Source organism: Lissotriton vulgaris, chromosome 3_1 (assembly GCF_964263255.1).
Source record: "Lissotriton vulgaris chromosome 3_1, aLisVul1.2, whole genome shotgun sequence".
In the NCBI taxonomy this organism is placed as follows: Eukaryota; Metazoa; Chordata; class Amphibia; order Caudata; family Salamandridae; genus Lissotriton; species Lissotriton vulgaris.
In genome coordinates this window covers 955,672,532-955,696,517 of record NC_141689.1, presented here as the reverse complement: position 1 = coordinate 955,696,517, position 23,986 = coordinate 955,672,532, and the positions used below count along the sequence as shown (strand labels likewise).

At 46.9% G+C, this 23,986-nt stretch overlaps 1 protein-coding gene across 1 annotated transcript in view; it reads right to left on the bottom strand.

The window, feature by feature from the left end:
- The window catches only part of LOC147727266 (uncharacterized), a 734,797-nt gene that overhangs the window by 378,484 nt on the left and 332,327 nt on the right, over positions 1–23,986 (bottom strand). The window lies entirely within an intron of this gene.

Genomic DNA, 23,986 nt, shown 5'->3' with positions numbered 1-23,986 from the left:
TCCCGTCGCTGAGAGCGCCCCTACCTGTCCAACCCTCTGACCTGTGCGGTCTGCTGTGTTGTGGAACACCAGGTTTAGGTCCCCCCCAAGTAGTAAGTGTGGGTGTGTAGTGGCCGTGGCAGCCTCCAATGCTGTGAGAAGGAACCTTTCCTGACCTTCGTTCGGTGCGTAAACCGAGCCCACTAATAATGTCTGACCCGCCACCTGAAAGCTGTGGAGGAGGAGCCGCCCTTTGATCTCGGCCTCCCTCTGCATGACCCGCCCCTGGAAAGACCTGGCAACCAGTATAGCTACCCCAGCAGCCTTCTTCTGGGTGGAGGGGAAGAACTGCCACGGGAAGGAGCGTGACTTCAGCCTGTGGTGGTCTTTGGACACCAGGTGTGTCTCCTGCAGGAGGCAGATGTCGGCTTTCGAGTGGTCTAGGAAGGACAAGACCGCCCTGCGTTTGACCGGGCTGTTGAGGCCTCGCACATTAAGGGAAAGTATTCGCAATGGGCGTGTCATGGTGGGCGTAGTGAGTGGGAAGCTGCGGCCGGCGTTTGCGGTGTGACAGCATTATGTGGGGCAGCCCTTCGTTCAATGCACATCCAGCTCGTGGCCCCTATGAAAGAGCCCAACTGTGAAAGAAATACGGTCCAACATAGTCCCAAGTCCAGTTAAGAAGCCACTGGACCTGTGGTAAAGTGAGTTCGTAGAATGGAGGCAGTGGTGACAGTGCGAGCGGGTCGGCCCACCCCTCGTCCACCACTGTAGGTGAAGAGTTAGTGCCTCCATCAGGGAAGGTCGGGAAGCACTCAGCCACCGCCCCCGCCGCCGGCCCAGTCAGGCCAGGCCCTACCTTGCTCTTCAGGGCCAGCGCGCCGTCCTTTCAGCGGTCAGCCATTGTCCGATTGTACCAGGCCCTGCGCCACGGTCTCCACCGCGGCCCGCTGTCCCTCCTCTATCTCTGTAGCTGCGGGGCGTCTCGGCCTGCGCCGGCGCCGCTGTTGCTGCCATCGCCCCGGGGTCTCCTCGCTGGAGGCACCCTCTCCTGTGGGTCCCTCGTCGACCGCCGGTTCCTCAAGGCCCGGCAGGCGGCCCTGAGGGAACGCGGCTGGTGGAGTATATTGCCAAGCCGAAACACCAGACGGAAGGGATGACCCCAGCTATAAGAGATATTGCGCTTTCTCAGTTCTGCCGTAACTGGTCGAAAGATGCGCGGCTTCTCCAGGGTTATCGCGGCCAAATCTTGGAACAGAGTCGGGGAGTGGTCCCCATAGGTGATCGGCGCCAACTGGCGCGCCTTGGCAAGGATCTCCTCTTTCGTTCTGAAGTCTTGCACACAGACCAGGATGTCTGCCGGGTGGGCTGCGTTGGCTCTAGGCGGGCCCGTCCGGTGGGCTCTGTCCAGTGGCAAGGGGGTGTCCGCCGGCCGGCCCAGAACGTGGTTGAAGAGGCCCTGCGTGAACTTAAAAAGATCCTCCGTGTCTGGTGACAGTCTCACTCCCCTGATCCTAATGTTATGCCGCCGGGAGCGGTTCTCCAGGTCTTCGGCATGTGTCTGGAGATCCACCTGCTGATCATGTATGCGGGCTAGCTCCTGCCGCAGGGCCTCCATTTCGGTATCCCGTGCGTCGCATTTTGTCTCCAGGTCCGCTACTCTCTCCCCAATGGCGTCAGTGTCACGGCGGACCTCCTTAATTTCATCCTGGAGCTCCTTCTTTAAGGTGTGGATGTCCTCCCTCAGACCGGTGAACAGGGACTCCAGGAAAGACCGTGTGACGGGGCCCTCGGGGTCCGGTCGTCCAGAGGGCGGCATGGCCACCGCTTTCTTCTCCGTGTCCCCCCGGTGGCTGGACGTCATGGGGTCATTCCGTTTCCCCATTGCGTTAGGGGTGAAGAGGTCCTTTATTGTGTGGTCCTTCCGGAGCCTCCCGCCGGACATGCCCCTCCCGGAGCCCCTCCGGCGCGCCGGCCTACCGTCACCAATGTCAGCTGCTCGCGGGCCTCAGGGCCCGAGGGTGTACCACCCCACAGGGTCAGGGGAGCGGGCCGTCCGGCGCCACCTGCGCCGTGCAAGGGTGTTGTGCGTGGGCGAGGTCTAGACGTAAGGCGGCAAGCTGTTCCCAGGGGAGTCGGCGGATACCGGTGAGACTATCAGAGCGGGAGGCCTCGCCGGTCCGAGACCACGTGGCTGCGTCCCACTGTGCCCCCCAGCCAGCAGTCGTCACTCAAACCGCAGCGTCGCCGCTGCCCTCCGCTGGCAGCACTCGGTGGACGCGGTGTGATGGGGGCAGAGCCGCCGGAGCCAGTCAAGGGGCCTCCCGCACCGCAGCGCGGGTCGGGCCTGCCGTCGCTGCAGTTGTCGGCGCGGAGTACACCGGAGGCGGCGCCCGCCAAGGAATCAGTCAGAGCAGGGGCAGTGCTGCAGGCGGGAGCCAGCGGTGAGGGAAGGACACGAGACTAGGCCCAACCAAAGCTCGTTGCGGTGCTCGCAGGGGGGGCCTCCAACCCCCAGCTTGTGAAGGGGGTCCGTGTGAACACCGCTGTCCCCCGGCGGTCTCCGCTCCCCAGAGGTAGGCTTGCTGGGCGCTGGGGGGCCGCCCGTCCACCCCCGCTCCTCACCTCCGCTCTCAGGGTGCCTGCCGGGCTCTTCCACACGCCCCCCGGCAGGCGCCGGTGCTGTCCGCGGCTATCAGAGCCGAGCCGCCAGGGTGGCGAGATGATGCGGCAAGCCCGCAGAAGCCCCCGATCTGGGATCACGGGGGCCTCGCGCTCCGCAGCGCGGGTCGGGCCTGCCGTCGCTGTAGCTGCCGGGTCCAGGTGCTCCTGAGGCGGCGTCCGGACTCCGCCCACCACGGCCTCGTTTCCGCTGCACCGCTCTCCGCAGGCCGCTGTGGCCGCCACAACTCCGGGCAGGGTCGGCGGGGATCACGTGCCGGGAGCCGGCGATGCCGCTCCCCGGTTCCTCACCACAGTAGTGCCGGCGTCGGGCCCGCTAGGGAAGCGCTCGGGCCGGGACGAATGCTGAAAAAATGCTGGTAAACGGCGGCCGGCGGCGGGAGCTCGACAAAGCACGTCCGCTCACACCGCCATCTTGGCCACGCCCCCTCTAAAACTTTAGCTATCATTTTTGTATACACAAACGACATACATAACATCCCACTATGTGGGGGAAGGTGCATATACGCTGGTGATAACAGCAACAGTGGAAGGACCACTCGGATAATAACATCATAATTTCAAAATACAATGCACATCATTTAAATGTTCCACACAAGAAGGAAAAACAACAGGTCTGCAAAAACCCACAAGCAAGGCAGGAGTACACAAACATCTACAGGGCAATAGTGAGTCATGTATGTATGTCAAGGCAATAAGGCCTGCCAGCTAGGTATGTATTTCAGTCCTCCCAATGCTGTTCGCATCACTATGAATAAACATGGAGTGGTTAGCAAATGTCCCCTGGGCGAGACGAGGGAGGTTGCGAGGAAGCACAGACTTTGCTAGTAACATAACAAAAGGTGAGTCTTTTACGGTGCAGACAGGAGCATGAGTAAGGATTTTAAACTCCTTATAAATGTCTGCTTTATGATGTTATGTTTTTAGGATTGCAGGAAGAAATTAATTGTTTAAATATTTTAATATCGGTGTGGGGCTTGGACTATCGGATCTGCGGGAGACAAGAGTAGAGCCGGGTAATTAAAAGTTCTTGCCTGTAGTTTTTACTTTACTTTACAAATTTGTATTGCCACTCTTAGTACTTTAGACAGTACTGCGGGGCATTTTGGCCGTGTTCAAAGCCAACCCAATAGCACAGACGTGGGCGCCATTTTGGTCAACGTTCTAGCTTCTTAGTATCACGACAGGCACTCTAGTTAATGAGGCCAGGTGCTCTGACGACCCACTGACGCACCAAAGACGTACATATGGCAAGCCTGTCTGCACCTGTCTGCGGCCGGCCTGTGCCAGGGGCCACAACTCTTGACCCTCCCACCTCAGACGGTATATTCCATAGCAGTGAAACCCTAAAAAGCTTCAATCACACACTCAGGAGAGCATACTTCCACTCAATGGAGCCAGAAAGGCTAACTAGCAAGTGTCAAACGTGAGGGTACTGGCTCAGGATTCCCGATGAATATATGATGGGTTCTCCCGCTGTAGATACCCAGTAATTAATGGCCTCATCCGAGGATAAAGGGTCCTCATACCAGCAAAATAACCTAGGGCCCATGTTTCCTTTGAATTGCAGGTCGTCGTCTTAACACAGTGCAGAAATATTTACTCTGCTGGAAGATCAACGACCGGCCGTTCTTTTTCTCCCTGAGATATGGCTCAAAGAGGACAGCAGGCCAGACATTGCAATCGTCCTCCCACAGGATACGCGATCACTAGAAATTATCGAGTTTGCAAGGAAGGGGGAGTTGCTATCATTTTTAAGATAATGTTGTACGGGGCACAAGTTCTATAAAAAGAAGTGGTTGGGAGTGACCAAGTAAGACAATATGCAAATGACCTCATGAGTCATGACGTAGCGCTATAAAAGAAATAAAATAGTGCTATTTAAATTATTTGTGTAAATACTGGGACAGACTAACCCATCTGACAGTCTTACATGTCTGCATTTATATACATGGACAGAACATAGACAAAAGCATGCCTCTCTTAAGTACCTGTGACGAGAAGGCAAGCTGTGTGCCTTTGTTTCCCTCTGTGGCATTTACATTTAAATGTAAGGTTCCAGGTGGTCCCCAGTCAGCATATACAAACAAAAGGAGGCCGGATGGCCCCTTAACTTCGGCCCAGCTGGAGGTGAAAAAAGGCTCCCTCGCTGCCTGCACGTTGCTGCTGGGAATGGAAAGCAAGCAACGTGCGGGTGCTGCCGAACGTGTCCCGGTGTCTGAAAATTACACCAGGACAAGTTCAGCATATTTCTGGGGGGCCCAACTTCTTGGCAGGGGGGACGGTGTCCACCCTGTGAAAAGAGTGGGGGGACGCCATGTACCTGCGTGTACCCCCGACTTAAGCCCCGGTTTTGAATGCAGAGCTAATCCAATACCTATTGCAGGCTGCGAAAACCCGTAGTTCTCCATTAAACTCACACACTCTTTCACATTCTATGGGTTGCTACTCTATAGTCCCCCTGGACATGCCCTAGACTTTGTACAGAGTATTCTGGAAATTATAGCGCTCCGTAGTCTTTATTCAGATAATTTTACTTTGTTGGGGGACCTGAACATTAATTTTGATGATGTTAAGTGTACAACGGTAGCAACTCTGCTAAATAATTTGTCAGCTTTCCAGTTTGTACAGGTAGTCAAGCTCCCTACACATAACAAAGGACATATACTGGACTCTATTTTTACTAATTTAACCAATCTCACTGTCAATGATCCACGACCGGTGCTCTGGTTAGATAATTTATTGGCTGACGCTCATATTAATGGGAAATATATACTCAATCCTAGGGACCCTCATGCCAAATTGAACAGAGAATGTCTCATATTGAACATTTCACAATGGAAAGAAGCATTGCAGACCTCAGTACATTTACAGGTAGGCGACGTTAACACTGTACATAGGCCATTTGAGAATTGGATTGATTCATCCCTAGAGACCTTGATCCCAAAAACACTGAAGTGCCACCGAACCAGGACTAATGTTACTTGGTTCTCACCTGAAATCAGAGAATTAAAGAAAATCTGTAAGAGAGAGTAAAGAAAGTGGAGGTCACACTATGATGAAGAAAGGAAGGTAATCTACAAAAAAGCACAGAAAAGTTGCCAGTATGCAATCAGAAAAGAGAGGCTAACAGACTTTGCCAACAGAATTGCTCAGTCTTCTCAAGTCTCTAGGGAAATTTATAAGATTGTAAATTCCTTCCTGAAACCTAATGTTGCAGGGGCAGGTCCTTCCCACTCCAGGAAACAGTGTGATGTCCTTGCCAAAGGTCATATTTATGACTCTCTGGAAGGTGAATCTGTTCTACCTCAAGTTGCAAATGGATGCCTTTCATATGGAGAAAACACCCCTACCTTCTCAACTTTCCATCAACTAGTAAAGCCAATCTTGTTAAAAGGAGGAGACACCATCCTATCAGTATTGACCACCCTATACAACCTTTCACTGGAAAAGGGACACGTTCCTGACCACTGAAAGCATGCAGTTGTCAGTCCATTGCTGAAAAAGCCCTCTTTGGATCCTGATAAGACAGAGAACTGTAGGCCTATATCTCTGCTTCCCGGTGTAAGTAAGATTTTAGAGAAATTGGTCAACGGTTATTAATCTTTTGCAACCAACTCAAACAGACTTTAGACCCAGGAACAGCATTGAGAGAGCTCTTTTAGTAGCCAAGGAAGATCTCAGGTAAATATTAGATCAAGGTGGCTCAGCTGCGCTGATCCTTTTGGATTGGAGCGTAGCCTTTGATACTGTCTCTCAATCTATCCTCTGGCGAAGGATAGAGGCACTAGGTATCACAGGCAATGTGCTAAAATGGATGACTTCTTTTTTTAGAAAACAGAAGTTTTCAGGTCAGAGAAGGGGCTTGTCTATCAGAATTCCATCAGCTTAAATGTGGTGTTACTCAGTGCTCGTCCCTGAGCCCTACTCGCGTTATGTATGTGCACCCCTTAGCAGATAGTATTTGTTCAGTCGGTTTTACAATGGTGTCATACGCTGACGACACACAGGTCGTCACCTCCCTGGCATCTAACAGCCACCAAATTGAGGTTAATATAGCTACTTGCATGGAGAACGTGAACACATGGCTGACCATCAGTCGCCTTAAACTGAACGGAGACAAGACAGAGGTCATGGTGGTTGGTAATAACCCCTCACTTTGGGACCATTTCTCATATCCTCTATGTCAGTGTTCTTCAATCTGTGGGGCGCCCCCCCCTGGGGGGGCGCGTCACCTTCCCAAGGGGGGCGCGCACTCCACTTCAATCTCACCTTTGTTCCCTGCGTCCGTGCAAGAAGACTCCAGTATGTGGAAGGGGGAGGGAGGGGAGGTCGATGGGGCAAAGGTGCCCGTTCTTTTGTCCTGTTAACTCTCCCAGGAGGGGATTAATTCAACGAGCTGACAGCTGCAGTGGGAGGCAAGGGGTCTCCTCTGCTAAAACTGAAAGCGTGTCTGTTTTCTTTGCTTTTGGTTTTAGCAGAGGAGACATCCTGCCTCCCACTGCAGCTGAATTAACCCCCTCCTTGGAGAGTTAGCTCTTCCCAGAACGGAGACAAAGTTTCCAGTGTTCGAGTCTCTGCAATGAAGCTGAACATCCTGTGATTCTGGGCAAATCACTTAATCTCCTGTGCCTAACAAAAACAAGTGGCTAAAGAATCAGGTGACAAGACTAATACAGAGTCAGCACATGCAGATTAGGTCAATGTATCAGAGGGATGCTACTCGAACACAGGGATAAAAATAGACACCAATGCCATAGACCAGTCTTTGATTTAAGTAACTTGATGGGTCTACATATGTGCACTGAAACTGGCTACTGAGAGACTGGTAAGCCTCACCAGTGGCAGCAAAGAAACGAAATAAGGGACCAGAAAAGCACCCACAGAAAGGGAGAAATATGACAAATGTCACTATATTATGCTGCATTTTCGCCCAGCCAGGGCTGCAGAGAACCCATTATGGGAGAAAGTGCATCTGCATGTACTCCATCTGCTCCAAGAGGGATCCAAAGATAAACAAATGTTGCCACTCAATCCTTCAGAAGGACACCTAAGGCTGTTACAAATAGTACAAGGTACACTTCAAACTTGCCTGGAATTAAGTTCAAACTCCACATCTTTAAGATTGATGGGGGCTGTTCCACGCCACAGGCAATGGAACTGGAATATAACTTGCGAAGCACAAGTTAAGATTTTGAGAGCCTGGTACATATATGCCACGTGTTCAGGCTGCTCGGACATGTTCTGACTACTTCTGAATGCGCCAATTCACACATCTCAATTCTTTTCTCTCAGCATAAAGCCAAAAGTACAAAGGAAGAGATGGTTGGTAGTTCAACAGAGGACAATAGTGTGGCTTGAATTTAAAAGTGCACTGAAGTCCCGAAATGTGTACTGTTGTAAGTGGACAATCAAGGTTATTAACAGCAACAGACTGGGGAAACCCTCATAAATGCCATGTAGATTCCATCCAACGGGAATGGCAATGAAGAACAAGCTTGGGGAGACAGCTGCCTGAAATAAGGAGGCGGGCCAGCGTGAGGAGACCCTGGGACTCAAATAGGAACAGGGCCGGATAGTGCCATAAGGAGAATGTGGAGCTGAAATGCGGAGCAGTGCCAGCCTGAGAAGTGACTGCTGGGCTGAAATGCAGAGCTGTGCCAGCCTGGGAGAAGACTGCGGGGCTGAAATGGGGAGAATCTGTGGCACGCCTGTGTGGAGAGAGGCTGTGGGCAGTTTGGGATACACAGATCTGGACACACATGAGACCACTGCGTGAAGACTGGCAGGAGGCACCGCACTGGGCTTAAGGACTGTGTCCAGCAAAACCACCTCACCTCAATGGGAGGGACCGGTTCAGATGGTAAGGCAACCCTGCACAGGGTACCATTACTAAAGATGCAACCCTAGCACACAGCAACAGAGGGGTCTGATCTGGCTAGTGGCAGAGCCTTGAGCCCCGGTTACTTAGATTATCAGCTCTGGGCACATGGGTAAAGAGACCATGGGTTGGCCTGACCGAGGCGGGAGGGGGGCGATCGAATGCCAACAGGCCTTTACATCTGAGGAGACCTTGGCAGCAACTTTGGGAAGAACACACACCACCGCCCCTCTTAAAGACATTAACCAGAATAGGGAGCTCGGATTTAAAGAAAATATTTGAAGAATATCAAATGTTTATCACCCAGTGGGAAATGGTCCGCCCACAGTGGATTGTTAATCAGGTACAACTGCTAACAATCCCTGCTTTGTAAAACCTAAAAAACACCTCCCCTGTTTTTAGTCGACCCTCTCCAAAAACCGGGACATGAGCCAAATATGCCCGGAATGTGCACGTGGCGGTCGAGTCCAGAAATTTCTGTCAGATGGTGGGTGGGCCCAACATCTAAAAAAATTCAGCTGGGGGGCTCAAGCTACAAAAGTTTGAAGACCTCTGCTCTATGTCTTGGTAATCGTCCCTCTCCAAAAGAGGAAATTAAGAGTTTGGGAGTCTACCGGGACAAAGATCTTACCTTGGCCTCACAGGCTAAGAAACATGCAGGACAATGTTTTGGTCTCCTAAGAGTTCTCAGGAAGACAATCAAATGGCTTTCCATGGAAACCTACCAGGTAGTGATAAAGGGGCTCATTCTGTCGCTTCTAGATTATAGCAACTGAACTCACTCTATCTTGGTAGCCCATTGTATGTCACCAGAAAGCTGCAGGTCATTCAAAATGCTGCAGTCAGAATTCTGCTGAACATTCCAAAAACAAAATTGGCACGTCTGACCAGTCTTCACTGGTTACCTGTTAGGAAAAGATTGAATTCAAAACTCTCTGTATCGTACATAAAGTAAAACATGCCCAGAAACTGCACATCGTGAGTAAACTTATTGTTCCACATAATAAAGCATTTGCCCTCAGTTCCAATAACCGCTTCCTTCAGGCCACTCCTAGAATAAACAGGGCTAGAAGCGAAAGGCGATCGTTTGTCTACTTGGCATCCAAAGTTTGGAACTCCCTTACAATTGATCTAAGAGCTACGAGAAGCTTCCTCAGCTTTAGAAAACAACTGAAGACTCATTTGTATAGATAAATAGTACGTTATACTTTCATGATTTCTGTCAGTGCTCAGAAACCTGTTCTGAGTAGCTATGTGCTATATAAGAATTGGAAATATTAATAAATAAGACATCCATCCACATTTGCACCATGGTTGCTGCCCCAGTACAGTGCTAACTAACGTTTGGCCAGAAGCAGAGCCATCTCAGTTTACCTACGGACCACCCTCAGGACGCCGTGCACATAACCCAATATTGCCAGGAGCGGGTCAGGTGCCACAGTAAATCCCACCATTATGGACAGCTGAGAAAAGACAGGAATCCAGAAGTCTCCTACATGAATGCAAGTCCAGGTCTGAAGACCAAAGTCAGCTTCATTAACACAACACTTAGTGCATCATTGCATTTTGTAACTCTATTGTGTAGCTTTTATAGATACACTTGGTAAAGACATTCCTACTCCTCGTTTGAAAGAATCAATTTTTTTATTGATTGTAACACATTCTGAAATATATATTTTCTCACTAAGTAACAAACCTGATCAGTCTGATATAACATTATGGCGTCATCTGTGCCTGATCTGGTCTTCCATACTGTGTGCAGTCCTCTTGCCGGGGAGTGGTGTAAATCCCAATGCTGACTGTGATATTGAGAACAGTCAATGAGATTGAGTATATTCCTACACATCTGGAATAAAACACACTTGGGATCTCACTTAATGCTGGACAGATGGGCAGGCAGCCTGTTAGCGCTTTAGGGGACCCACTCCACTGTTTCCAGAGCAAACATCACCCATAGCTAAACACCAATGCCACCTAAAAGGGAACTTTTTAGCTGAAAGGTCTTCTGCTGATGTAGCTTGACAGACCGGATGACTTTTTTTAGGGTTTTCAAAGACAACCCCTCAAAAGTGGGGAATGTTTTTGAAAAAGAAATTTGTCTCTGATGCTCTAGAATTCTCTAGGACAGCAGGGGCGACGTTGCTTGCTTCTTCAAGAATTAGATATAAACACCATGGAACTGCCAGTGTGCAGCAGCTGGCTTGGCTTGAAGTTGTGTACAATGGCAGAGCAGGCTGATACTTTTCTGTCGTAAACAAAGCAGAGAGACATTTAAATGTGCTTACTCTGTCAGAGAAGACAGTAAATAGTTTAGCTACAATGTATTTAGATTTTGCATCAGGGTTGCATCACTTCGGTGGTGCAGCCCCAACGCAAAATCTATTTTGGGATTTAATAAACCACACAAAGTCACTGTGCATTGCTTTTCATGGCTTAGTGTGTACAAAGTAATGCAACTTAGTGCACAGCACTGCCTTGCGTTACGTTGCACTGGGTAGGTGTTGCATGGATAGAGCCTGGGAGTTCCTGTGCATCAACCCATGTATTTTGATACAATCCCAGATACACTAAAGACAGTAAACCTGGGTTTGCGCCAAAATGGTGCGTCTACCCGAGAGATGCATAACAAGCAGAAATATCTTTATTTCTCCTTGCTACTTCCTGTTTTCATGTGGGCTAAATTATGCAGCCCAAAAAGAAAGAGGAAAATGCCTCTAAGACAACGTTTCACAAACTTTTGGTTGCGACCCACTGGTGGGTTGCTAGCTGGTTTCTGGTGGATTGTGAAAAATAAATAAAGGTGCATGTACATTTTGTCACAATTGCTGTGCTTAAAAGGCAAGGACATATGTCAGGCTACATCTTTTGATAAATTGTTGCTTATTCTTTTGACATGGGGATTGGTTTTATTTTTCTTTCTGTGACTGCAAAGTGAGAGGAGTTTTTAAAGTAAACTATGGAACAATCTTGCTGGGGTATAAGGAGTGTAAAAGGAATGGCACAGAACAACATTTAAAACATCTGTAAAAATGAAGCACATTTGTTTGTGATTCTGAAGTGTGATGGAAACAAAGATACTTTACTTGGTGATGCACACAAATGATCAATATTCACTCAAACCCGATTACCCGATTTGCACACATTTTAATTTGTGTGCTTTATAGTTTTGCTGTATAGTTCATAGTTTTATCAGTAAACCCGCAAATGTTGCCAACGTGTGGCCAGTCGATGTAAAATGTGCATGCTTCAATAATATACCTGACACAGTGTGCTCCACATTCATCACCAGCTACATAATACTTCCTTACCACTCTCCTGACGAGTACATTTGCTACACTTTGTGCCAAGCTAGGATTTTTCATAATCCTTATGACTTCAGTGATGTAACATTGATGTCAGCACCACCACTCTGAAATTGTTCCAGCGCCACTGGTGCAAACACCTGTTTTACAACAAACCCTTGCAAGTATTCCCAAGCAAGATTTTGGCTGAGCCATCTGGGATTTATTGCTGCTTTTTTAAATCACAAAGCCATTTCAACAGGGAATATGTTCAAAATAGATGTTCAGAAACAATTATACCAACTTCTGTATGACTTTGACACATAAACTGAAAAATTTGGTTGTGGCCTAACGGCCAAAGCTGCCGACTTTGGATTCTTGTTGCATTGAAATGCATGAAAGAATGTAAATCAGGTCCTTTCAATCTGCCCCCTCTCCTTGGAGCTTTTACGATTAAAAGTTTTTTTATGTAAGAGTGAAGGCTGCCTTTCCAACATACTTGGGCTAGATTTGCCAAGTGGCTGTTTATTGCACACGTACAAAGGCTTTTTATAAAAAATCTTATTTCTGTAGCCTTGTCATTCATACACCATTCTCTCATTTCATCATTCAACCCTCAAAAGCTTCCAAAGTTTACACTCTAATTTGAAGATACAAAAGTACCTTCTACCACAAGAATGCCATCTCTCAGACCCCGCATTGTGGACTACATAAAGCATATTCTTGGCTATGACATGGTATGTTACCAATACCAGAATAGTATACACATGCCTTCACTTTATCCTCTTGATGCTGTGGGTTGTCTGGATTGCTTGAAGCCACAGCTCTGGGGTATTTGAGAGTCATCCAGACGGCGTAGAAGGTCGGGAGCAGTTAGCGTCTCCTCAGTGTGGATTTGTGTATTGGTGGTGATACAAACATTGTGTCTTTGCTTTAGCTTCTAGCATGGACTAGTGATATGTATTTCTGACCACCTTGACCAATTGGTGTATCAGATCTTGGATCAAGCAATGTTCCCTGTGATCAGTCCCCTGTTCATTAATGCTGAAGTTGGGTGTGTATGCCTCTTGGATATTGGGTTGAGCATTGTTGTTTCTTCAGATAAAGCTGAATAGGATACACAACAGGCAACAGTATTTGGGCAGATACAGGGTAAAACATAGAACTAGAGATTGTAGGCTTGCACTTGAGAGCAGCTTGTTGCTAGTTAGTTGGCCTATGGTGTTGGTGCTCATGCTGATATAGGGTGGAATCAGAGACGTCAGGAATGAATAGGAATGTACCATAGCGAACGTGTATAAAGAGATTGGTGCCATGTACTTGTAAGTTGGAGACAGCCTCTTCTATTGAAAATGACACATTATCACATCTTAGGCACTGTGATGGTTACAGACTAAAGGATAGGGGCTTGCAAGAAACGTAGAGTCGGTGCAGTTGATGGCTTTTTATTGGATGTGTGGTCCTTCCTATTTGGCTTTATGACTGAGTGGAATAAAGAAGGGAAAGTGCACGAAAGAGTGTAGTAGGCGGTATGACAGAGGAGACGGTGTCATAGGCCGGGGCCAACCTGGTGGTATATCATTTAGGACTGGTTATACACATAGTAAAAAAACCTTAATCCACTTTGCTGCAAAGAGGAACAGAAAAGAGGCGATAAAAACATGGAGGTAAAAAGAAAGCTTATGGCTAGATATCGCTGTTTGCTTGTGAGAATGTAGTGCGGCAAGGTGAGACAGCTACAGGAAGCAGCTGGAGGAGGGGAGAAAGAAGGTTGGATGGAATATAACAGAGGTAAGTGGTGGAAGGATGGGATGTAAAGGAGAGTCAATCAATCAATCAATCAGGAGTTTGTTAAAGCGCAGCTACTCACCCGTAAGGGTCTCAAGGCGCTAGGGGTGGGGGGGGGGGGGGGGTGCAGGTTCCATTCCATCAAGGAGGGGGTATGTCGAAGAGCCAGGTTTTGAGGTTTCTTGCGAAGATGGGGAGCGATGTTGTCTGTCTGAGGTGGAGCGGAAGGGCGTTCCATGCTTTGGCCGCGAGGAAGGAGAAGGAGCGGCCTCCCGATCTGGTCTTTCTGGTGCGGGGGACCTCGGCGTAGGAGAGCTGGGCTGATTGTAGGGTCCTTTGGGGTGCGTGGAATTTGAGCCGGCTGTTCAGGTATGCTGGTCCGGTGCCGTGGAGGGCCTTGTGTGCGTGGATGAGCATCTGTACACGTGTTGTGTTACTCTATTAATGAGATATAAGGATACTGGATGTACATCAATTTTGAGAGACAGAAGCAGTGGCTCATGGCCTTTTTTGTAATTATTGATAATTACAAAAAATTTATTTGGTATGGGACAGTCTATAGTTAGGTCAGGGAGCAGGATAGGATTTTTCGTGAGGTGGATATTTTTTAGATTCATATTTGCTCTTTTCCATTTCATGCACCTGAAATCAATTGGATTGGGATTTGTATTACTCCAGCTCCTTTCTGCTCATTGAGGTTTTAATTGGTTACATCTGAGCTGAATTTTTTTTGTATTCATGTATGTAGAGCTATGCCTGAAAGGACGATGCTGTTTATCACTAAAGGTTTGGTAGATGGTTTCCGTCGGACCATCCACAAAACGTTTCCTATTTTTACAAAAAACTAATGACCCGCACACACTGGAATTTATCTCCCAGAGTGTGGTTGATTGTTATTGTGTTTTTTCGCTGTCCCTCTCCTGGTGGTTACTGACAGGAAAAAAGACATTACACGATTCACTCTAAATAGGGCAGGCAATGTAATGTCCTTCCTCTGATGGCCCGCACGCAGTTGGGCCAAACGAGGAAGAAATAAATTGACTGAGTCAATGGCGGATTTGTCTAGGAACTCTTAAAGTGCCCCTGTCTCTAAATGAGGCAGGTGGACCAAGGGCTATGTGGGCAAGGTACTTAAGGGCTCATTCACAAGCTCAATGCTCATTGTGATCCACCGGAAGCACAATGGGCTCCCCTATATTTACAAGGCTATGTAAATTCACCCTGCTTGACTTTTCATGGCCTTGTAAATATGTTTTCCTTTCACGCATAACTCTGCGTGAAAGGGGAGTTCCGTGGGTGTTGCTGTGGGTGTTTCCATGCAACATCCATGAAACTTGACACGTTCCCATATTTTCAACATTTTGTAAACTTGGGAATCCGTCAGAATCCTATCTCTCCCAGGGGAGGTGTAGGAATGGGACAGCGAGGAGAAAAATATTTATTTCTCCTCGTTTTTTTCTCTCTCTATGTGCAAATAATTATTGTTGTTGTGCATGGAGTTGTCCCTTCCTGCTCAAAAATAATCATTCCTGCAGCACATGCATCATTGCAAAATGATGCAAGGATACCTGCTTTGGTGCATGGCAGCCAATTGTGCGCCAGCTTAGAGGAAAGCATAGAGATGCATCATATTGTTTTTGATATGATGCATTTTTGTGCTTTGAAAATGACTCAAGACAGTGCAGCTAAATGGCTTGCGGCTCAGCGCTGCATCATTTTCTTGTGGATTAGGCACTCTGTTGCATTCGCGACACAGTACCCTGTCTGCCAAACTCTAACTGAAGCCATTAGTATATAATGGGTTTCCCTAGGAGTTTTCTGGCGTCTCTCAGCAGTTATGTCATATGTCATAACAATTAAAAATGTACTTTCCTAAAATTCACATTGTGTGAAACAGTTTGAGAAACACCTTGTGCTTCAAAAACATCATGGACCAAGTAGCCCGTCTGTAACTGAAAGAGGTGAGAAACACTCCCTCAAGATCCTGGTTCAATAATGAGTTCAACACTGAAAGAAGACAGCTCAGAGCAGCTGACCTGGAACAGCTCAGAGGGGAACACAGAAAATATAAAAAGCAGATTACGAAGAAAAAGCCCTCTTCTTCCGCAATGCTCCAGAAAATGCCAAAAACCACCCAAAAGAACTCTTCGACATCATCAATCAGTAAACCTCTTAAGCACCCCAAAAAAAACCTCAGATATCCAGAGAACTATGTGAAAAATGCGCCTCCTTCAATTATCAAATCACAAACATCGAGCCCCCCCTCGATCTCAACCAGCCCACCAATGAAGACACCCATTTCCGCCCTTCTTCTCACTCCACGCCCTCCATGGCAGTGAGCACCCCACAGGACACCATGAACCCCATTGCTGCTAGGCCTTTTCACAACCTTTGGTAAGCCTTTTTGTTTGGCTATTTAGGGTAGTTCGCGCTTAGGCCCCTGTAACTTTTAGGACCACATAAGATATCAACACCAAATTTGCGTTCTTCCAGTATCATGGAATTCTAAAGGTGCCCAGGGTTTGTGGATTCCCCTGAATGGGACCCAGAAATTAGCCAAAATACAGCAACATTATGTTTTTTGGGGAAAAATTGGAAAAAAGTGCTGCAAATTAAAGAGTCTGTTTTTTTCCCTGCAAATGGTATCAACAAAGGAGTTGTGGGGCTGAAATAACCATGTTCCCAGCTTTTAGGGATTAACAGACGTTTGTCAGAAAACCAAAATTGTTTAGGCAGTTTTGCCATTTTACTGGGACATAGTCTATTTTTGCTATTTTTTGTGCTTTAAACCTTCTTCCAGTTAATGGTAGAAATGGGTATGAAAGCAATAATGGATCCTGGAAAGCTATACATTTTAAAAAGGGAGATACAATTCTAAATTTAGCAAGGGGTAATTTGTGTAGATCCATCAAGGTTTGTTTATAGGAACTAACAGTTGAATATAGGAAAAATTCAAAATTAGTTGAAAAAAAACTGCCATTTGTGGCGATGTTTTCACCTGTAACTTCTTCTAATTATGACAGCCGTTTAAAAGCAATATACTGTTACATCCGCTAAACCTTTCTGGTTGTGGGGATATAAAGGACTTGTAGGTTCACCAAGAACCCGACTAACCCAGAGCCAATAACTGAGCAGCGTCTTGCAATGGCTTTTTATCATGTACTGGGTACATAGCACTTCATTTGGGAAAATATATACATGGAAAAATCGGTATGAAAGACACCTATGTATTTCTGAAATTGAAACAAAATATAGAGTTTAGAAACAGTAGATATTTGCACATTTCGGAAATTGTGAGTACCCATACTAGCATGAGAATTCTAGGACATTTGTCAAAGTGACTTCTTTTTTACTGATTGTCTTTAATTTGGAAGGCAGAAATGCATCAAAAGTCAATAGGTAATAACAGTTGGTCTACAGTTCTGTGTTACCCTAAGTCTATTGATAACATTTTTACCTCACTTGTGTGGGTAGGCCTAGTGCATGTGACAGGAAATGGCTCAAAACGCAATGTGGACACATTTTATTTTTACAGTGAAAACTGACCTTTTTTTGCAAAGTGCCTACCTGTAGATTTTTAACCCTAGCTCTGCCGGCACCCTGGGAAGCCTAGCAAATCCATACATTTTTGGAAGCTAGACACCCAGGGGAATCCAGGATGGGGAGACTTGTCTGGCTCTCACCAGGTTCTGTTACCCAGAATCCCTTCCAAACCTCAAGATTTGCACAAAAAAAACACATTTTCATTTTCCTCACATTTCTAAGGTGGAAAGTTCTGGAATCTGCGCGACTCCACAATATTTTACGCACCCCGCATTTCCCAAAGTCTTCCAAGAAAAATGGTACCTCAGTTGTGTGGGTAGGCCTAGTGCCCGCAGCAGCAAACAGCCCAAAATGCAACATGGACGCACTACATTTTCATGTGAAAACTGAACCTTTTTCACCAAAGTGCCTAGCTGTAGATTTTGAACCCTAGCTCTGTCGACACCTAGGGAAACCTAGCAAACCTATACATTTTTTAAAACTAGAAAACCAGGGGAATACAGGATGGTGTGACTTGTTTGGCTCTCACCAGCTTCTGTTACCCAGAATCCCTTGCAAATCTTAACATTTGTAAAAAAAACACATTTCCTCACATTTCTGTGGTGATAAATTCTGCAATCTGCATGAATCCACAAACTTCCACCCACCCCGCTTCCTCCAAAGTCTTCCAAGAAAAATGCTACCTCACTTGTGTGGGTAGGCCTAGTGCCCGCAGCAGCAAACAGCCCAAAATGCAACATGGACACACTACATTTTCACAGTGAAAACTGAACCTTTTTCTGCACAGTGCCTAGCTGTAGATTTTGAACCCTAGCACAGACGGCACCTAGGGAAACCTAGCAAACATATACATTTTTGAAAACTAGACACCCAGGGAAATCCAGGATGGTGTGACTTGTCTGGCTCTCACCAGGTTATGTTATCCAGAATCCCTTGCAAACCTCAACATTTGCAAAGCAAAACACACATTTTCCTCACATTTCTATTGTGGAAAGTTCTGGAACCTGCGTGGATCCACAAAATTCCACGCACCCCACATTCCCTAAAGTCTTCCAAGTAAAATGGTACCTCACTTGTGTGGGTAGGCCTAGTGCCTGCGACAGGAAACGGCCCAAAACGCAACAAAGACCCACCACATTTTTACAGTGAAAACTGACCCTTTTTTTGCAAAGTGCCAAGCTGTAGATTTTGAACCCCAGCTGTTTTAAAAAGGGAGATACAATTCTAAATTTAGCAAGGGGTAATTTGGGAGATACAATTCTAAATTTAGCAAGGGGTAATTTGTGTAGATCCATCAAGGTTTGTTTATAGGAACTAACAGTTGAATATAGGAAAAATTCAAAATTAGTTGAAAAAAAACTGCCATTTGTGGCGATGTTTTCACCTGTAACTTCTTCTAATTATGACAGCCGTTTAAAAGCAATATACTGTTACATCCGCTAAACCTTTCTGGTTGTGGGGATATAAAGGACTTGTAGGTTCACCAAGAACCCGACTAACCCAGAGCCAATAACTGAGCAGCGTCTTGCAATGGCTTTTTATCATGTACTGGGTACATAGCACTTCATTTGGGAAAATATATACATGGAAAAATCGGTATGAAAGACACCTATGTATTTCTGAAATTGAAACAAAATATAGAGTTTAGAAACAGTAGATATTTGCACATTTCGGAAATTGTGAGTACCCATACTAGCATGAGAATTCTAGGACATTTGTCAAAGTGACTTCTTTTTTACTGATTGTCTTTAATTTGGAAGGCAGAAATGCATCAAAAGTCAATAGGTAATAACAGTTGGTCTACAGTTCTGTGTTACCCTAAGTCTATTGATAACATTTTTACCTCACTTGTGTGGGTAGGCCTAGTGCATGTGACAGGAAATGGCTCAAAACGCAATGTGGACACATTTTATTTTTACAGTGAAAACTGACCTTTTTTTGCAAAGTGCCTACCTGTAGATTTTTAACCCTAGCTCTGCCGGCACCTTGGGAAGCCTAGCAAATCCATACATTTTTGGAAGCTAGACACCCAGGGGAATCCAGGATGGGGAGACTTGTCTGGCTCTCACCAGGTTCTGTTACCCAGAATCCCTTCCAAACCTCAAGATTTGCACAAAAAAACACATTTTCATTTTCCTCACATTTCTAAGGTGGAAAGTTCTGGAATCTGCGCGACTCCACAATATTTTACGCACCCCGCATTTCCCAAAGTCTTCCAAGAAAAATGGTACCTCAGTTGTGTGGGTAGGCCTAGTGCCCGCAGCAGCAAACAGCCCAAAATGCAACATGGACGCACTACATTTTCATGTGAAAACTGAACCTTTTTCACCAAAGTGCCTAGCTGTAGATTTTGAACCCTAGCTCTGTCGACACCTAGGGAAACCTAGCAAACCTATACATTTTTTAAAACTAGAAAACCAGGGGAATACAGGATGGTGTGACTTGTTTGGCTCTCACCAGCTTCTGTTACCCAGAATCCCTTGCAAATCTTAACATTTGTAAAAAAAACACATTTCCTCACATTTCTGTGGTGATAAATTCTGCAATCTGCATGAATCCACAAACTTCCACCCACCCCGCTTTCCCCAAAGTCTTCCAAGAAAAATGCTACCTCACTTGTGTGGGTAGGCCTAGTGCCCGCAGCAGCAAACAGCCCAAAATGCAACATGGACACACTACATTTTCACAGTGAAAACTGAACCTTTTTCTGCACAGTGCCTAGCTGTAGATTTTGAACCCTAGCACAGACGGCACCTAGGGAAACCTAGCAAACATATACATTTTTGAAAACTAGACACCCAGGGAAATCCAGGATGGTGTGACTTGTCTGGCTCTCACCAGGTTATGTTATCCAGAATCCCTTGCAAACCTCAACATTTGCAAAGCAAAACACACATTTTCCTCACATTTCTATTGTGGAAAGTTCTGGAACCTGCGTGGATCCACAAAATTCCACGCACCCCACATTCCCTAAAGTCTTCCAAGTAAAATGGTACCTCACTTGTGTGGGTAGGCCTAGTGCCTGCGACAGGAAACGGCCCAAAACGCAACAAAGACCCACCACATTTTTACAGTGAAAACTGACCCTTTTTTTGCAAAGTGCCAAGCTGTAGATTTTGAACCCCAGCTGTTCCGGCACCTAGGGAAACCTAGCAAGCCTTTACATTTTTGAAAACTAGACACCTAGTGGAATCCAGGGTGGGGTGACTTTTCTGGCTCGCACCAGGTTCTGTTACCCAGAATCCCTTACAACACTCAAAATTTGTCAAAAAAACACATTTTCCTAATATTTCTGTGGTGGAAAGTTCTGGAATCTGTGTGGATACACAAAATTCCACCCACCTCGCATTCCCCAAAGTCTTCCAAGAAAAATGGTACCTTACTGATGTGGGGGATTAAGTACCTGCGAGGGCCCAAAACCTATAAAGGCGACATCAAATTTACCTATCACAAAACAACCTGGTTTTGCAAGGGAGGTCCCATGAGTTTTTGGCCCCGGGCTCGTCGGCCATCTAGGGAAACCTACCAAACCCACACATTTCTGAAAACTAGACACCCGGGGAAGTCCAGCAAAGTATAGCTTGCCCAACGTTTCCCTACCCAGAATCCCATGCAAACCTCAAATTTAGCTGAAAAAATCACTTTCTTTTCTCAAATTTCTGTGTGGGAAAGTTCTGAAATCTGTGTGGATCCACAAATTTCCTTCTACACAGCATTTCCCCGGGCCTCCCCATAAAAATGGTACATCACTTGTGTGGGTAGGCATAGTGGCTGCAACATGAAATGCCCCAAATTGTACAGTGGAGACTTCAAAATTACCTATTGCAAAACTAACTGGTTTTGCAGGGGGACACCTGGGGTTTTGGCCCTGGGCTCGTGAGCATCTAGGGAAACCTACCAAACCCATACATTTCTGAAAACTATACTCCCTGGGGAGTCCAATGAGGCATGAAACCCCCAATGTTTCCCTACCCAGAATCCCCTGCAAACCTCAAAATTTGGCTGAAAACCCCCACATTTTTCACATATTTTTGTGTGTAATCACCGTGCCGGCACAAATGTCCTACCCGTCAGCGTTCTCCTTAGTGTCCTGAGTACAATGATACCTCACTTGTGTTGGTGTCCAATGCAGAATTGCCTAAAAACGTATTTTTAAATAAATGTAGCGCTTAGAATTCTCTGTGCTATACCCTTAGTCCCTATGCTTTGGGCTCTTCCTAGTCATAGGCCCTTGTCCTACCCACACAAGTGAGGTATCATTTTCCTCAGGAGTCCGAGGGGAACGCTGTGGGGTAGGACATTTGTCCTGGCACAGTGATTCTGCCCAGAAATGTGTGGAAAAGATATTTTTTCAGCTACATTTGCGGTTTGCAGGGCATTCTGGGTAGAAAAATGTTGGGGGATCCACACAAGCCATACCTCACTGGACTCCCCCGGGAGTTTAGTTTTCAGTAATGTATGGGATTGGTAATTTCCCAACATGCCTGCTGAGCCCGGGGTCAAAAACCCAGGGGACCCCCCCTTGCAAAACCAGGTTGTTTTGTGAAAGGTAATTTTGATGTTGCCTCAATAGGATTTTTTTGCCCTAGCCTGTCGCAGGTACTTGACCCACCCACATGAGTGAGGTATCATCTCTATCGGGAGACCGGGGGAAACACTGGGTGGTAGGAAATTTGTGGATACACGTAGATTCCACAACTTTCCCACAGAGAAATTTGAGAAAAAAATTGATTTTTTCAGCTAAATTTGAGGTTTGCACGGGATTCTGGGTAGGAAAACTTAGGGGGACCCATGCAAACCATACTTTTCTGGACTCCCCCGGGTGTCTAGTTTTCAAAAATGAGTGTGTTTGGTAGGTTTCCCAGGATGGACGCCGAGCCCGGGGCCAAAAACCCAGGTGACTCCCATTGCAAAACCAGGTTGTTTTGTGATAGATCATTTTGATGTCTCCCCAATAAGTTTTGGGCCCTTGCCTGTCGAAGGTACTTGACCTACCCACACGATTGAGGTACCATTTATATCGGGGGACCTGGGGAAATGCTGGGTGGTAGTAAATGTATAGGTTTGCTAGGTTTCCTTAGGTTCCGGCAGAGCTAGGGTTCAAAATCTACATATAGGCACTTTGCAAAAAAAGGGTCAGTTTTCACTGTGAATATGTGGTGTGTCCACGTAGCGTTTTGGTCCATTTCGTGTCGCGGGCACTAGGCCTAACCACACAAGTGAGGTACCATTTTTCTTAGAAGACTTTGCGGAATGCAGGGTGGGTGGAATTTTGTGGATCCACACAGATTCTAGAACTTTCCACCACAGAAATATGAGGAAAATGTGGGTTTTTTATTTTACAAAGTTTGAGGTTTGCAAAGGATTCTGGGTAACAGAACCTGGTCATCCCATCCTGGATTCCCCTGTAAAAATGTGTTGTGTCCACGTTGCGTGTTGTGCCGTTTCCTGTCAGAGGCAAAAAGCCTACCCACCCAAGTAGGTACCATTTTTCTCTGAAGACTTTGGGGAATGCGGGGTGGGTGGAATTTTGTGGAACCACTCAGATTCCAAAACTTTCCACCACAAAAATGTCAGTAAAATTGTTTTTTTTTATAAAGTTTGAATTTTGCAAGGGATTGTGGGTAACACAACATGGTGAGAGGCACAAAAGTCACCCCATCCTGGATTCCCCTTGGTGTCTAGTTTTCAGAAATGTACAGGTTTGCTAGGTTTCCCTATGTGTCTGCTGCGCTGGGGCCCAAAATCCACAGGTAGGCACTAATTTTTGGGGGGGATGGGGCATTGGTATGCCCATTCTGGGCAGCCCCCACCCCCTTGCATTAAAAAAGTCAGAGTAATCGCTAGAGCCTTGTGGGCTTTCTGCCCCCCCAGGGGCAGATCAGGGGCCACTGCCCAAAGACTGAGGTAATTGTTTTTGGGGTAGGTGGGGGTATTTGCTCCCACCCCTACATCATAAACAAAATTCCTGGTGCCTAGTGGGCTTTCTACCCCCCCCCCGGGTCAGATCAGGGGCTACTGCCCCATATGCCCCCGGGGAATGGCATATAGACTGAGGTAATTGTTTTTGGGGTAGGTGGGGGTATTTGCTCCCACCCCTACATCATAAACAAAATTCCTGGTGCCTAGTGGGCTTTCTACCCCCCCCCCCCGGGGCATATCAGGGACCACGGCCCCCATCTGCCCCTGGGGAAGCAAAAAGACTGTTGCATTTTTTTGGGAGGCATTGGTCTGCCAATCTTGGAAAGCCCCCACCCCTACATCAATAAAATAAAATCCCTGGTTTCTAATGGGTTTTATGCCCCCAGGGGTGCAGATAGGAGGCTACTGCCTACATCTGCCCCTGAGGGGTCGAAAGCCTGGAATTTCACTGGGAGTGGGTGGGGGCATTGTCATGCCCATTTTGGGCAGCCCCCACCCCAACATCAATAAAAAAATCCCTGGTTTTTAGTGGGCTTTCTGCCCCCCCCCCCCAGTGGGCAGATTGGGGGCTACTGCACCCATCTGCCTCCCAGAAGGACAGAAAGACTGTAATACCCATAAAAATATGGGGGGGCAAAGGCCCTTGCCCAAGGGGCCGCTCCCTGGTGCTAGTGGGTGGAACCCTGCTTGGGGATAGCCCTCCTGGGATTCTTCCCTGTCCAAAGATAACTCTCCCATCTGTTTCGGTGCTCGGGCTGAGATAGCCCCACAAGCACCGAAACGGAGAAACTGAAACTAGGTTTCATTTTCATTTTCAATGCAATTACGATCACGAGCCATGCGTGCGATCGTCATTGCATGGAAAAACAAAAATATGCCTGGGGAGGTTGAGAAGCTCTTCCCCACCTCC